The sequence below is a fragment of the Ambystoma mexicanum genome, chromosome 7q (genome assembly GCF_040938575.1).
Source record: "Ambystoma mexicanum isolate Mex_15411 chromosome 7q, UKY_AmexF1_1, whole genome shotgun sequence".
Lineage (NCBI taxonomy): Eukaryota > Metazoa > Chordata > Amphibia > Caudata > Ambystomatidae > Ambystoma > Ambystoma mexicanum.
In genome coordinates, this window is record NC_090941.1 from 363,330,137 (window position 1) to 363,346,348 (window position 16,212).

The following is a 16,212-nucleotide window of genomic DNA, read 5'->3' on the forward strand; positions in this document are numbered from 1 at the left end:
CTTCAGTTCCTCAGTTAAGGCCTTACTAGACTCTATCAGTCTCTCCTGCATCGCTACCTGTTGTTGGAGCCTATCATTGTGTTGACAGAGGGCCTCATTTTCCCTCTGTGCTTCCTGGTTGGTCCTGGAGAACTGGGCCAGTCTTTGCTGCAGGAGGTTTACCTCCTGAGTCCCATCCCTACTGGCCTGCTCCTTTCTTGCCAGAGCCTCTTCCACCCTTCTGGTGTGCTCTACCAAGTTCTGGTTTTCTTTTTGGAGGTCACCCAGCCCCTGGAGGGCCAGGTGATTTTCTTCAATTTCCTTTTTTAAGTGGCAGACTTCCTGGCCTAAAGTGTCTCTTTCCTGACTGAGAGCCTGCATCTGTGCTGCCAGGTCGTCCCTCTGCCGTTGGAAGGCACCAGCTTTCTGGCGCTCCTGATCAAACTCTGCCTGGGTATCCAGGTCTTTCAGAATCAGTTTATTGCTCTCTGCCTTCTCCCTATCTAGGTGGCTTTGCAGGGTGACTACCTGCTCAGCACATACCCTATTGAAATCTAACTGTTGCTCCAGCTTTTTCTGGCTCTGCAGTAGGGAGTCCAAACCTTCTTGGTACTCCTTCTGCAAGGCCAGAAATCTGGTATCCTGGTCAGCCTTTTCCTGTTGCAGTATATCCATGTCCTCTTTTATTTTAATGATATACTGCCTACTATCAATTTCTGACTCCTGGCTCCTCTGCAGCCTCTGCTCAGAAGAGTCCAGATCAGATTGGGCCTTCTGTAATGCCAGCAGTTGCCTACTCGCCAAATCTTGGCCTTCAGCCTATTTGTCCTGCATGGCTCCCATATGTAAATATAAATAGGCCACTACCCTGGCAATCTTGTTGTGCTCATCCTTGGCCTTAGAGGACATATATAGTTCACTCAGGGCCACATGTAAGGGACCCTGATCTCTCCATATATCTGACCCTGTTTCCGTGACCTGTTGCGTGATGGCCTGCAACCAGACTGTTTGGTCCTGGTGAGTCCACTCACCTCTCACAAATAACTTATGTAAGAAGTGCTCTCTGGCTATTTTCATGTCTACTAAGGTCGTCATTCTAGAGATTGGTCTCTGTCCTGACTTACAGAAGTTTGTATTTTATTTTTGCAAAACAGACCTTTTCCTAAGAGCGTTCCTTTGAGGAGTGCTTTACAGCGTAACACAGCGTGGTGATCCGACCGGATATGTGTATCTGGTCAGCTGGCACACTGTATTAATCTGCACAAGTGATAGATCTAACCCAAACGTCCGGCACGAGCCCCCAATTTGTAAGAGGATTCAATTCAGCACTACAGCCAAGTCAACGCCTAGTCTAGAATACTGAATGAAAACCCTTATTGATATATCTTTATGTCCAGTTCATGCGTTCTGGATGACTACCCCTATATAACACCCCTCTCTTGGAATCCTCCTGACCCCACTGAGCCAAGAAGTAGTTCTGTTTTGCAAGTTAAAAGGTTTAATTGATAATTTAAACAATAGATATATATATCACACTTTAGAATAAATTAATAATTGAATAGCACACTTAATCTGATATGATAAAGATTAACAACGGAGAATCTGGCACTAGCACACCTCTTTATAATCGCTAAGGAGTTGACATGAAATGGATAAGGTAGCACACTGGTAAGTAGGGACAGAAGAATAATGTGATAGAGAATGCTTTATAGAGTTCAAATGGATGCAATGTTGAATGAAAGGCAGTACAGAAAATACTCAATATGATTTCAACAAAACAATGTAATCACTTTTCTCTGGCAATCCACGCCCCCCCTTTATGCAATGCAAGGAAATGGAAGGAAGCACACAGTTCTCAGAAATGCAATCAAATGTGATTCAGTTCACCCCAGCAAGCTTGGACTACAGAAGTTTAAAACACAGGCCCAAAATGCTTTTATATGTGCTGGCAATGAAGTGAAAAATATGCTAAAATGCTTTTAATTCCCTCTAGAGGTTTAGGGTGAGTGGTATATGCTTTGAATAAGTTCAGGATCACTTTAGCAATGCTCTATAATGGTTGTCAGGTTGCAAACGAATTTTTGCAACGGAAGGCAAGCAGCAGCAGATTTTTACACGTTGAGAAATTTGCAAATCGCGGTAAAATTCGCAAGTGCGCCGGGCGCGATTACAGAGGAACTACAAGGACTATCACTATCCTTTTGGGGTCCTAGGACAGCCTAGGATCTCAGCTTCCAGATGAAAGTTACCTCAAGTCTCTAAGACAAACGGTCGCGGAGATATGAGCGATTTTGTAAAGGTCGTTTTTCAGATTTGAAATTTTAAAGTTCAAAGTGACAGTTTTGCAAAATGACAAGGTACAACTTCTAGGAGACAGTTCTGGTTAGATTAAAATAGATTGAATTATATTACTTTAACTAAGAGATTGGTTCTGCACAGTTCTACTATGTACTCACAATATATTTAGAAATATGATGGGCCTCGCCATGGATCTGGTCAGGTTTTGGACTGGACTCCGGTTCAGCTCTCTGGTTCTGCTAACAGCGGTCTGGATCAGCTCTGCTCTGCCTCTGGTCTGGTCTGGGTCTCTGAAGGTGGATAGATTGAACTCCCTAGTTTGGCTCTCTGGAGGTTTGATGGAGGTAAAGTATGGATTTTTCCGGCAGAGCGTCCCGCAGCAGACGGAAATGAATGTCCCTATCTGTCCTGTCTGTCTGCTTTTATGTGTTTTGAAAATGGGTGTGTGTGCAGCATCACTAGACCCTACCCCTCTCCACTGGCCATTGGCCACTTCCTCCCCTTCCCCTTGATTGGGGGAAAGAAATGAAGTGTCATCATGATGAGGTCTGTTTATGATACAGAGAACCCACCCCTGTCAACTTTCCACACAATCTATATCTGACCTAAAAACATATTTGCACCGGTAGACATTTGTTTAAAATTACATGCACTCATCACATATCACAGGAGGTATACCCTGTCCAAACTCTGCTCTTCCTGGGGGCTTGCATTCAGAAATGGCACATATTTCACTTGTTAACTGATTTTGCATTATCGGACATTAACCCAAATTTACACACATGTGTGCAAGGAGTATGGACATTAATTGATGAAGTGTCAGATTTTTAACATGCATACATTTAGAGTAATATCCTCTTCTCCGCTAAAACCCCCCTGAACATACCACCGGTTCTAAAAACCTCTTAAAATGTGGGCAGAAAAATCACAAGAATTATGGTGTCATTTAAATAATTTTCACAAGTCCGTACTATGAGTTATTCATCTTTTTAGAGTTATGTTCTGGCCCCAAAGGGGTGTGGTTCCCCCCAGCACAAGGTTGCATTTCTGGTTTTTCCAGTTCTGCCAAGCCAGCTTGCTCTCACAGGCAGTGCCCCTCCCCTTTCCTTCCAGGAGGAAGCTCCATTTATGACTCCCGCCAATAAAACATTTGCCTGAGTCAGGACAGGGCTTTGTTCAGAGCTCCTGTATTCTGTGGGGGCTCCCCTTAATTCAATTATCAGAGAGATGGCATATCCTTAGTGTGGCCAGCAGGAACAGCCAGGCCTGGGAAGTTACTTGTGAATCAAGTTTCACTCCTGATGGGGGTAGTTGCCAGGCAAAATTGGAATCTCTTTAAGCCAGTTTTTAGCTACATGTCATTTCTGTTCCCCAGTTTTCTGCATTCAAATACAACTAACAATTTTACATATGCAGCTAGAATGCTGATTCTAAGTTTAAAACTATGACATTTAAACAATTGCAACCTATGTGACACTCAGAAATAGGTCACTCATTTCTTTTAAACATTTAGATTTTTAGTGTCTTTCAGTCCACATTTACTTAAACTGCTGAAATCCACAGCTCAGCCAGTCTTGTTATAAACATTGTTTTGGGCTCTTCATCTTCCCAGATTTAGTATGCACACAAAATTTCCTTCTGCCAAATGTCTGCTGGTGTTCAGTGAACATTTTGCATATGTGCAATGTTTAAAATGGGCATTTGAAGCTTGCATTCAGGGAAACCAGGGTGGTTTTTGAAGCGCTGTTTTGAGCTAAACGGCGCTACTGTTTTTCCTTTGGCAACCCATTTTGGGGTGCGCACAACTGCGCAGCTCTCCTGGATTCTGGGATGAAATGATGGGCGGCGACAGCGCATCCCCATCTTTACCCACTCCAATGATTTATTTTTGTTCTGGGGTAAAATGATGGGCAGCGACAGCTTAATCCCCACATTTACCCCGTCTAATGATTCCACATGGGTCAAAACCCTCCACACAGCCTACTTAAATCTTACTGTGGCATGATATTTTTTGCAGAGCAACTATGATAAACTAAGCATGATAAGTGTTCTAATGTGTCTGGAATGTCATATAGTGCTAGTGTGGACACATTTCTTATTTTTAATGGCAAAGCCAACAGTGGTATGTTCTTATGTAGGGATACCCGCATGTATTGGTAGAGTAAGCTTTGGCATCTTTTCGTATAGTATTATTATTGGCATTAAGTGCAAACCAAACATGAAAATGTTGTTATATGGGAATACTGTCATATAATGGTGCAGCCAGCATGGAAATGTATGGGCAGAGCCAGCATGAACATATTTTTTTGAATGGCATATACAATGGAGAAAGGCATACACATGTGTTTGGAAATGCTGCTGTGTACTGTTGGTGAGTTGAATCATTTGGATTTTTTCTTGCGTTACCTGATAAAACCGGTTGCAAACTCTCTGGCTTTTTACCCTTTTTTGTATGGAGAGTGTACTGTATAATGCACCATTTTAACTGATTATTAAAACAATGTTCTCTCTCCACCTGATCCCCCTTTCATAAAATCGGACTCCCTCGCTACTCTTGATCAATCTTGTATACTTGGTGTTAAATATGTATGTCCCATGTGAGAAACCTGATGGTATTCTCGCGCCTTCTTCCCCAGGATCTTCCATTCATGTGACCAGGGAAGGACCACCACTTTTTGGATGACGACCCTGGGGGTGCAAAGCAAGGGAAGACCATACCAGTGGAGGGTCATGCGGGATTGGGAGGAGAATGCCAGAGGGCAAGACAGGGTAGTCCCCCTTTCCCAATTCTTCACCAACCCACTTGCCCACAGTCTTAATGGGGTATTTCCAATCACACCCCATCTCCCATTTCCAATGAGTGCTGGGATGAGGGTGATGTTCCTTGCCAAAGAGTGTCTGAGGGGCAGGTAGTGAGACCCTGACCTCAATCCCAGACTCATTTGACCTGCTCGCTGATGCCGTGCTGCTATTAGTGAGTCATGGAAAGACAGAGGGCTGCAGCGAGTGCAGTGGCACTTCTGAGAGAAGAGCTCCGTGAATGAATGTGGGACGAAAGCAAGTGAAAGCTGGAAAGCGGTGAAAGAAAGCAAAGTGAAGCAAGATAAAGGTAAAAGCGAAGCAAGTGGAAGTTATCGGCACACAAACAGCTAATGATGGGTGCGAGAGAGTCCTGAAAGGAAAGAGAGAGGTACAAGCTACTTGAAACTGAGAGAGACAGCAACAAAACAGCAAGAAGGAAAACAGACAGTTAAGATACTGTGCAAGCAACACAAAAGTGAGAAAGAGGGGGCAAACGACCCTGAAAGAAGTACAGAGAATGCAAATGCATATACAAGTCAAATTAAGATGCAAGAGAGCATTGTGAAAACTGAATGTGCAAGAAAGCACGGTGAAAAGAAAAAAGAAGGTGTGCAGGAAGCACAATACAGTGGAAAAGGACAGAGTGGAAAAGGCACAGAAGAGGAAATGGTCCCAGAGAATAAGGAGAAGGGTTAGATGTCAGAGTGGTCATGCCTGCGAGGAGCAAAGAGCCTGGCATTCTCGAAGGTCTCTGATACTATCCCCACAAAAGAACTATACATTGAACAGTGCATCCTGACAAGATGTGGGATATATTTACCCACTCAGCAGTACTTCCCTACATCACCAAGCTGAACTTCAGGAGAACCAGCAAAATGGCTGTGCTGGCTCCTGTGAGCACCATTGCATTCAAACTGCATTTTGCAGTGACAAAAGGAGGGCTGCACTGTTTTGCCAAGCACCATTGGGCAAGATGGAACAGGGAGCACCACGAGAAAGGCTACTAGGGTGTGTTCTCGGTTGTCTTAAAGAAATGGAGTGAAAAAGCAGTGCTGCTTTGTTTCAAGCACAAAGTTCCCATTGAAAAAGGGAATATTTCACCTTTAAAATAATGCCGCTCTGATGCTATTTTTTCTTGTTCTTCATCACACTACCTTTATCAAAAAGACCCTGTCATGCCCAGCCATATTCACATTGCACTCCATCAGAAAAGAGCATTATTCCTGAATGGCAGGCTGTACCAGCCAAATCTGAGAAAATCAACAAAATCTTTACTTCAGCTGCACGTAAACATGCTTAAACTTTGTCTAAAAAATGTCAAAATTCACTGCTTGAAAAGAAATTCTTGCTCTCTGTGCACAAATCAATTTCACGAGAACTTTACCTTGTACAGACTGCTGGGTAAAAGAAGCTGGCTACAGCAACAGATCAATATTGGGAAGTATATGGAAGGGAAATCCCAGCAACATTTACCATGTGTCAAAATAGGCTTTTACACATGAGAATAAATGCCTGTTTTGAAAGTGCAATGTTGAGTAAAAACATGTTTGTGCCTAGCAATGTAAAGGTGTTTGTTGCTGGGGAAACATATATGGGCTGCGTTATTCAACAGGCTTGTTTTTGATTCAGGACAAAATAAAATAAAACTGTTAAACTGCATTGGCTGGATTTTGCAAGCTCCAGAACAGTTTATTCCTGTGGCTAAGCTAAGACTTCCCCCAAAAGGAACCACCATAAACTTTCAGGTTACTTGGCTGATAATTACTAAGTTGGAAAACTTTGACTGACCAAGACAAAGAAAGTTCACATACTCATCAGACTTTGGTGTGTGCTCCACTCTATTATAATAGGATTTCTGGGACACGGATGTGTGAAGTGGATAAGGGGCAATAAACCTTCAATCAAGCTGGGAAACCCCCATCCTCCCTCTGGGGGAGATGACAGTTGGTGTTAGCTGAAGAGAAAAAAATGGTCCAGTGAAGGACAAAGGCCAGCTCATGTGCAACAGGGCCTCACAAAAATGTGAAAAGTTAACAGTTTAAATGTGATTTTATGGGCTTTCATTTAAGATGGCCTAGACTTCACTGCCACATGGGGAATAGAAATGGCAGAGAATTGGTATTATAAGGAAAGTATCCATGATGCCATGGCAAATTATAATACTTAGATGCCTAATGATAATCTACACCATTTCATAAAGTTATAGAATTTTAGGCCGAATATTTCTTACCAAAAATGATGAAAAACGGTTCAACGGACGAAACAGAGTCTCACAAACTGGAGAGTTGGACTGGCATGGTCTGCACAAAATATGTAATCTGCCTATGTAATTGGTTAAATTGCCACAACTGCACAAATGTGCAAATTATGTTCAGGTTGATTTTTGGCAAAACGGTCTGTGGGAAGTCTTTTCACTGCATAAAATGCAAACTCATAAACTGAGTTACCTCTAGAGGAGGCAACCAACATTGATTGTCCTATCCGGTTCTTGGGGGCATAACTAACTCAGTTTTGCCAACCTATAATTTTGTGATGTCAACATGCTCTATATAAAGAGTGGTTGACAGGACTACACAGAGTCTTTCCTGAATTTCCTGCGCCTGCTTTCCTGATCTGCTACATTCATTTGCCTGATTCCAGATTCCACTGAAAGGCCAAAGCATTGCTGATCCTATCGCAGCCAGGCCAAAGCATTGCTGACCCTTCTCTAGCAAGGCCAAAACATACCTGATTCTATCCCAGCAAAGCCATTGATACAGAGAAAACCACTAAAATCCCATAACCAAAGGGAAAGGCTGTGGTACCCTTTCTTGGGAAGCATCCTGAAACCAGACCGGCCTCTTGCCACTACCTGCATGTCTGCTGAACTTTAGTATCTGGTGAAAAGACCTTTGCCCAGCTGTCTTTGCCAGGAGAGTCCACTATCCGGTGACCAGAATCTTTTGTGACTAGAACCTGTTGACTGTCCAAAATCCCAGATTCAAAAGTGGACTGTGAGTATAATCCCCATCCGAGAGAAACACATAGTCTCCGCATATTGACCCTTTTGTCTTTATTCCACTCTCTAAGCAATCATACCAATACCCTGGCAACTTGTTAAAAACTGTTAGAATTCTCTGTGCAACCTGTCATTGAATTTCCAAGCGTTGGCGCCACTTTCCTATTTCCTTTCGTCCTGCATAGATCATAAATCCCTAGTCATATTTTGAGTAATCAAGGTAATTTCCGCATAAGGTTGAACACTCGGGTGACAAGGTTGACTTTGCAAATCAACCGTGGATCTTACTGTGTCCCTCTTTATCAATATACTCTTGATAACCTAGTTTAAGTAAAACCTGCTCTTTTCTGAGCTGATTTTCTTTCCTCTCTCACGGTTTCATTTTACACAAAGCAAACCTTCTTCTACCTTCCAAATCTCCCTCAATTCTTCACCTATAGCCTTACTTTCGCTTTTATATTATCCCTGTGATATACATCTGTCTCCCAGCCCAAATACCGCATTGAAAATCCAAGTATTTCACCCATTTTTCATAAAATTTGTTTGTTTCATTTTAAACAGGAATTGAAAACAAATGCAATTTTCTAACGTGTGAATTTGGCTGCAGCATGTTCTAACTTTCCACTCGCTTTAGAATTGTATGCATTTTGTTGATCCATTGCCTTGTGATTGCTAGTGTTTATGCATTACTGCCTTTGTGAGAAATCATATTTGCCTCAAAGATTTAACCGCACATTAAATATTTATTTGTCAATTTCCGAGTGTCATTTTATGCCATTGCAAAGGGTTTTTCCCTCTTGTTTTGTGAGGGAAGGCCGGATTTTGATTTTGTTGGCTGCCTCTTATCCGTGACTACCTGCTGCTTCTTTCTTTCCACTCATGATTATTTGTGGGTTGAGGGAACATTGCAGGGGGAAACCTTAACTTGGGTGCTATCTATCCTAATTCAAAAAGTGCTCCTATTCAATTGTGCTTTGGATATGTTCATGTAGAAGGGTAACCAAGTGTAGTTCAGTAATTTTTATTGTAATTATCACCCCATTGGTGATTGCTGCCCAATATTAAAATGTGTGTTATTTTTGTGAATTCTATAAATAAATAAATACTGTATTTTCACCAACCGGCCTGGTTCATGGTCCATTGTGACCAAGGGTATTTGTAAAAGAGGATGTGAGATGGGTCGGGTATCAGCTCAATTTGAAGTAATTGAAATGAAAGAAAAAGCATTTCTATTGAGCACCACATCACAGGATAAGACCAAGGGCCTCATTACACGTTGTGCGGTAAAAACCTCAAAATATCGGCATGGCGCTATCAACGTGTCCGCCCTCGCAAGAGGGCGCTAATAGCATACCATTACGAGTACGCGGACACGAGCATAGCACCATGCCGTTAAACCCCCTACCGCCATGGCCGGTAAAGACCCAAAAAAGTCACTTACCGCCCTCGACGAAAGTGCAGATTGCACCACCGCTCTCCTGCTGCATGCAAATAGCGGTCACCGCAATTAGCGGAAATAGCGTCATCACACAGGAACGGGAAAGAGCACGGCGGCCATCTTCAAAAACACAATCCATTGCCATCCTCTGCCCCCTGGACCTGTTTGGAGTCGTTAGCAGTTGAAAATCATCCTGGACACTTCAACATGCCCAAGGCATTCAAAAAAAGCACTGACAGGCAGCGCAAAGAAAAATTTACAGCAGAGGAGTTGAAAATGCTGACCCAGACCCTGGCTGACAATGCTGAGGTTGTTTTTGCCAATGACATGCGGCGGCCGACACTACTTTAAAAAAAAGCCATCTGGGAAGAAGTTGTGAAAGTCAGTGCAGTGGGCACCAGCACCCGCACTGTGCGTGAGTGCAGGAAAAGGTGGGACGACCTCAGACTGCGGGTGAGCGGCATCCTTGCCGAAAACCACTGAATAGCCAGTGCAGGTGGAGCTGGTTCACCCATCAGACTAAAAGAATGGGAGGAGACCTGTGGAAACCTAATCGCTGTGGAATCCATTGAGGGAGTAAGCACAATGGAGCTAGGCGTGGGTACCACTTCGGATGGAGGTGAGTGTACACATGACAGGATGCTATGTGAATGTACTGTTCCCCCCATATGTGAGCACAGAATCCTCTCATGCATGGACACACATCCACACATGCAACCATCCCTCACCATGTCGGTGTCAGACCCAAACACAAACACATGCACACATCACCAGAGACAAGTGGCAAACACAACCAAGCATGGATGAGGCACTGAACTGGCACATCACCTGCATCCACAACTACTAAGTCCCAATGGCCACAACTGCATCATTTATGTATTCTGCATTAAGTATATTGAAACGCAACCAATGCCATCCCCCTTCTTGTCCCTGACAGGCTGACATACAGATGGTGAGGATGCCGCAAATGCATCCCAGGCACCAGCTACGAGTAAGAGGCCAAGGGCACAGGACTCGGAGGACACCCCCACAACATCAAGGGGCAAGGGGGGAAGGTCACACCTGATGAGTGTGAAACATCGTAGGAATGCCACTGCCATGGCAGAAGTAGCTGCACCACAAACTGCAGCCCCACCACCGGAGGTGAACCCACAGCCACCAATACCAGCCACCGAGGGCCCACCATCAGCTGCGGCAAGCTCCGCTGGAGAGGCAGCCGCCACTGCCCCCCTATCTGATCCTGAGGACACTATAGTTGGCCCAATGGAGATGCACACCCCAAGCCCCCCTAGAACACCAGAGCCAGCACCATTCCAGACACCTGGGTCTGATGTTACTGTTGAGGACAACATTCCAGCCATAATGTCCCCTATGATGGCTTCACCTGCTGCAATGGATGCATCTGAGGGCACAGCATCCAGTACACCATCACCCAGCACTGCCCTCCATCTGCCCACCATCCTGCAGCGTCAACAGGAACTGACTGTGCTGGTTGGCCAGCATGTTGAGGAGGCTGCCCATCTGAGGGAGGATATTGTGGAGACGGCAAGGCACTCCACTGAGAGGATGGATGCCTGTACTGACAGGCTGTGTGACAAGATATCCAGGCTCAGGGAGGTTCTTACTCGCATAGCCGACACAATGGACCGCCACTTCTCACAACCAGAACAGTCTGCCCCATCGTCATCTGCCGGATCAACACAGACAAGCCCCCTCCGCCGCTCAACACGCACCACCAGGCGCCCGTCTGGCCATCCTCCAAATGCTGCTACAGACAATGGCCAATAGGGGGTTAATGGCGATTCCTCTGCGTGCATGGGCCAACGCAAACATGGCAAACACATGAGGAACTGTTGTGGGGGGTGGGGGGAAGGATGTTATGGGTCTGTTGTGGGGGGTGGGGGAAGGGTGTTATGGGTCTGTTGTGGGGGGTGGGGGTAGGGTGTTATGGGTCTGTTGTGGGGGGTGGGGGGAAGGGTGTTATGGGTCTGTTGTGGGGGGTGAGTGGAAGGGTGGTGGGATGTTTGGGGGCATGCACTTTTTTATCTTTCTGTTACTTAATACACTGGTGTCTAATCAAAACACAGGCTTGGACATCTTCATTGTGTTTGTGTACTTTATTGGAGACAGTGTTCATTGCGTACTTCTAAAGATACACCAGTGCATCACTACCCATGTCCATGTGACAGTACCAAAACATGTCCCTCAGAATATTTGGTTGATCAGATGCTGTCTCACAGCACGTCCCTCCTGGCCATCCCCTCTTGCATGTCCTGCATCCCCTTCGCCTCCGTCCTCATCAGCTTCATTATCCCCATCAGGTGCTTCTATTTCAACGTCAGGGGCAGTGGCACATTCCGTCTGATACACATATTGTGCAGCATGACACATGCCATGGTGATCTTGGCCACTTTCTCATGGCCATACAGGAGAGCGCCACCAGACCTGCTAATGCACCTAAACCGTGATTTCAAAAGGCCAAAAGTCTGTTCGATCACGATGTGGGTACGGGTATGTGCACGATTGTATTCCTCTTCGTGCCTGTTCTGTGGGTTCTGTACAGGTGTGAGGAGCCAGCTCTTCAAGGGATAGCCCGCATCACCTGTATGGGGGAACGAATGGGGTTCTGTTACTGTTCACCTGCAGAGCAGCCTGTTCATATCACACAAATTGACATTACATAGTGATTCCAGTACACAGTCAATAGCATACATGCAGATGGTCCTGGTCCTTGTGACAGCAATGTGCAAGGGTGAGCTTGACCCTGCAAGTAGACATGCCCCATTACTGTCTACAGCAGTAATTGACATGTCCTGGGTGAGGCGAGGTCTTAGGTGTCCCTGGGCCCAGGCAGATTTTGTTCCTCACTGTTGTTCTACTGAAATTCCAACATAGATGTTGCTATGCAGTGAGGCATCACTTCAGTGGTGGTAAAGGTGCTTGGTGAAATGCAATGTGTATGGCTAGGGCTGATCCTTTTGCATGCATCATACGGCACATTGCGTTATTGATGTTGTGCTGGACTGATTCCGGATGACTATCTTCATGGCACGTATGGAATCTGGCCATTTTGTGGCGTACAATGTTGTGCAATGTGTATGTGAATGGATGTTTGATGCTACTAGACCTGAAATTTCTGGTGTGTAGTGTAGCTCATACTTGCATGTCGGTTCATCTCTAGTACGTTACGGCCTTCCCAGATGGACATTGGCGTACATCTTTATGTGCATTTCCCAGACAGATGACAAGCTACACCCAGTTGGAGTATGTTTCTCTCCCCCCCAATCACACCCAGTTGGAGTATGTTTCTCCCCCCCCCCCAAACACACCCAGTGGAGTATGTTTCTCTCCCCCCAATCACACTGCCATGTGCTTGCCCTCCTACTCACCAAGTAGCCACTAACGTTGTGCGGTTTGTCGCTCCATGTAGCGTGGGATAGTTGAGTTCCGCAGGACCATGGAGTCATGGGTTGATCCGGGAAATCGGGCACAGCAATGTGTGATTATCTTGTTGGCGTCACATACCATTTGGACATTGATGGAGTGGAATTGCTTCCTGTTTCGGTAGACCACTTCATTGCGATGTGGGACCACCAATTCCACATGTGTACAGTCGATGACCCCGATGCAACTTGGGATGCCTGCCAGTGAATAGAATCCAACTTTGGTGTTTGCAATCTCCTGGGCAGTCCGTGGCATGGATATGTGTTCAGGTGCATGCTTCAGGAGGGCATCAAGTACCTGATTCAGCGTGCGTGAGAATACTGGTTGGGAGATGCCATGCATTTGGGCCACTGTATGCTGGTAGGTGCCTGTGGCCAGGAAGTGGAGCACAGTCACCACCTTGAGTAGAGGGGGGATGGCATTTCTGATGTCTATGAGGCTCACAATGTCGTTGTGTATCATGTCCACGATGCTGGTGATGGTATCCCGGTCCAGACGGTACAGGGTGTGTATCTGCTCAGGGGTTAGGTTAAATGGACTGGCTCTGATCCTGGGGATTGGTGGGTGCCTCTGTGGTATGATTAGGTGCCGTGGCGGTGCTTGCTGTGCCTGTCTTGCCCTTCTCCTCCTCCTCCTGCGTCTTCTTTGAGCTGCCTGTTGTTGTTGCAGCTGCGCTGCAATCATGTCCTCCAGCCCATGTAATGCTGCTATAGTATTGGAACCATCTTGGTGTTGGAAGGGGTGTGTGAAGGGGTGTGGTGTGCTCCTTTTGAGCTGCCACAGTCTCCATTGCCTCCACCTGTGCTGATTGTGTCCACCTGTGGCAGGTGGGAACACTGCTCAGTTCTCTTAACGTGTGGTTCGCGATGCCAGTATTTGCGCCATGGCGGTAAGGGGTTTGGGGGGCTTGACCATGCCGCTATTGGCGTGTCTGCTCAACTTGTGATGCTGTGCTAATAGCGGCATGGCGTAATTTACGGGATGGTGGGTCGCGCGCACGCGGACTGCCCGCTATTAGTGGCACCGTACTTAGCGGTGCCGCTAATAGCGGTGTGTCCGGTCGTGATTCGCATGGGGATTTAACGTTACCGGTATTTCATTACCGGTAACGTTAAATCCCTACCGCCTACCGTGCAATGAGGTCCCAAGTGTCCTGGTCCGGTGTGTGACGCCCGATTGGTATCCTTAACAAAGAGGAACTTTTTGTTTGATTGTTGAACTTCATAAAGAGGGGCTTAGGCTTAGGGAAGGGAACCCTAAGAGGCCCACTAAAGACTTTGTTGAACTTGGCAAAGAAAGGCCTAGACCTGGGGAAGGAAGCCCTGAGAGGCTTAACAGGAAGTGTACCTTTTTTGTGTGGAACTGGAAGGAATACATCTTGGGGAAGGGAACCCCAAGAGACCCAGAGACATTGTGAACTCTATTGACCTACAGCAAGATCCCTGCATGGACGTTTCTAAGGACAACCCTTTGGAGTTTAATTATTTTGAACTATTTTGAACTGGCAGAACTACACCTATTGGTAAGACTACTTCAAACCATTTGTCGTTTAAGAAGATCCCCTAACACATTTGGTTTAAGAGTGAGGGCAGGCATAGGTTTGGACACAGACAAACATTGGTTTTGGACTTATGCACATCAATGGCCCTTAGACACATCAGTTGCGTTAAGGCCAGGCAAGCATTATACCAACCCCACAAAGTTTGTTTAATAAAGGTTTTCAAATTGTTACTTTTGGGTCTGTGTCTCTCTTGATATCATGCCTGTCTCACCCCCCTCAATTAAATTAATTCACCACATGCCACTGTTGCTGGTACATTTGGCATGCTAGGGGCAAGGCACCATCCCTTGTATATTGAATTAAAGATTTAAGCTTTTGGTTAAAACAATGACGTTTCTCTTTCACATATGGCTTGGGCATGTGCCCCTGTAGCTTAATTGCAGCTACATTGCACACATGTGATGATCCATTCTGGCCCATAGAAACCTAGGGGAAAGTGGTCAATCTCCCTAACCACAAGCATCAACAAATACATCAGGAGAAGCAACAATGTGGACATGATTGCCTTCAAATGACTTCAATGTAGGGCCAGATCTGACAAATGGAACACTCTTCTTTCTGAAATCGAGGTGGATCTACTTTCAAAACATGTAAAAGAATGTAAAAAGCATAGATTTTTCTTTTCAGCCTTCAAGCAAAGGGGACTTGCTGATGCAATAGACATTTGTATTTAGAGTGGCTGTTTGCATTGTGCCTTTAGATCCAAAGCCATTATATCACTCGCTCAATGTAATGTCAGAGTGTTCTCACATGAAATAGGCACTCTACAACCCTAGCCAAAGGTAATGTATTTAATTTATTTAAACCAGGTATTCTGTTCATTCCGTTCTTGGAACTATTTAGGTCAGGGGTTTGCAACCTTCAGCCCTCCACATGGCTTAGTCTACAGCTCCCATGATCGCTCACACTTGACTATGCTGGTTAGGGCTGGCTAGGCCTGATAGAAGTTGTAGTCCAAATCATCAGCCGAGCCAACCATTGCAGTTTGTTGTGATTAGTAACAAACTGTGCGCTGGAGGGACATGTTCCCTTTGGCAATATGTCCCTCCCCTCCTCCAGAGCAATAACTGCACAGTTTTTGCAAAGCACTTTTAACTGAAATAGGGTTTGATGTATATATTCAAATGACATTGAAATAAACAGACTTGGCGAAGGATTCATAATGGAATTTCCAATGAGGCCGAACACTTGAAAATCGATTGATTTTTAGATTGGAAGTGTTTGACAGGATCACCATGAATTGCTAACACCACTCTTCACACACCCTAGAATGTTGCCCTTTATTCTCAACCCCTTACCCAGAGCCTGACTAATATAATATTCATGCCAACCCTGATGCTGATAATCTTTCCTAGACACACCATCATGGCACTAACCCCAGTCACCGGCCAATAACTCACTAAACCCACCCTCATGCCCTCAACCTCGCCCAACCCCTCCCACTCAATTTATTCTCTTCAGGTCTTCTGTAATCAGCAATAAGGAAGAGAGAAGAGAAGTTCCATTAATCCTGCGGTGAAAGATGCTGCTGCAGGGTCATCATTAGGGAATCTCTTTGCTTCTTATGTGGATCCAAGCTGCATAGACTAGACAGAATCTGTGTTTGTCCTCTTCCTCTACAACAAAGGAAGACCCAAATCCTGCCACTTCACTTTCCAGGAGGAACCTTTGGGCCATGTCTCCTCTTGCTCC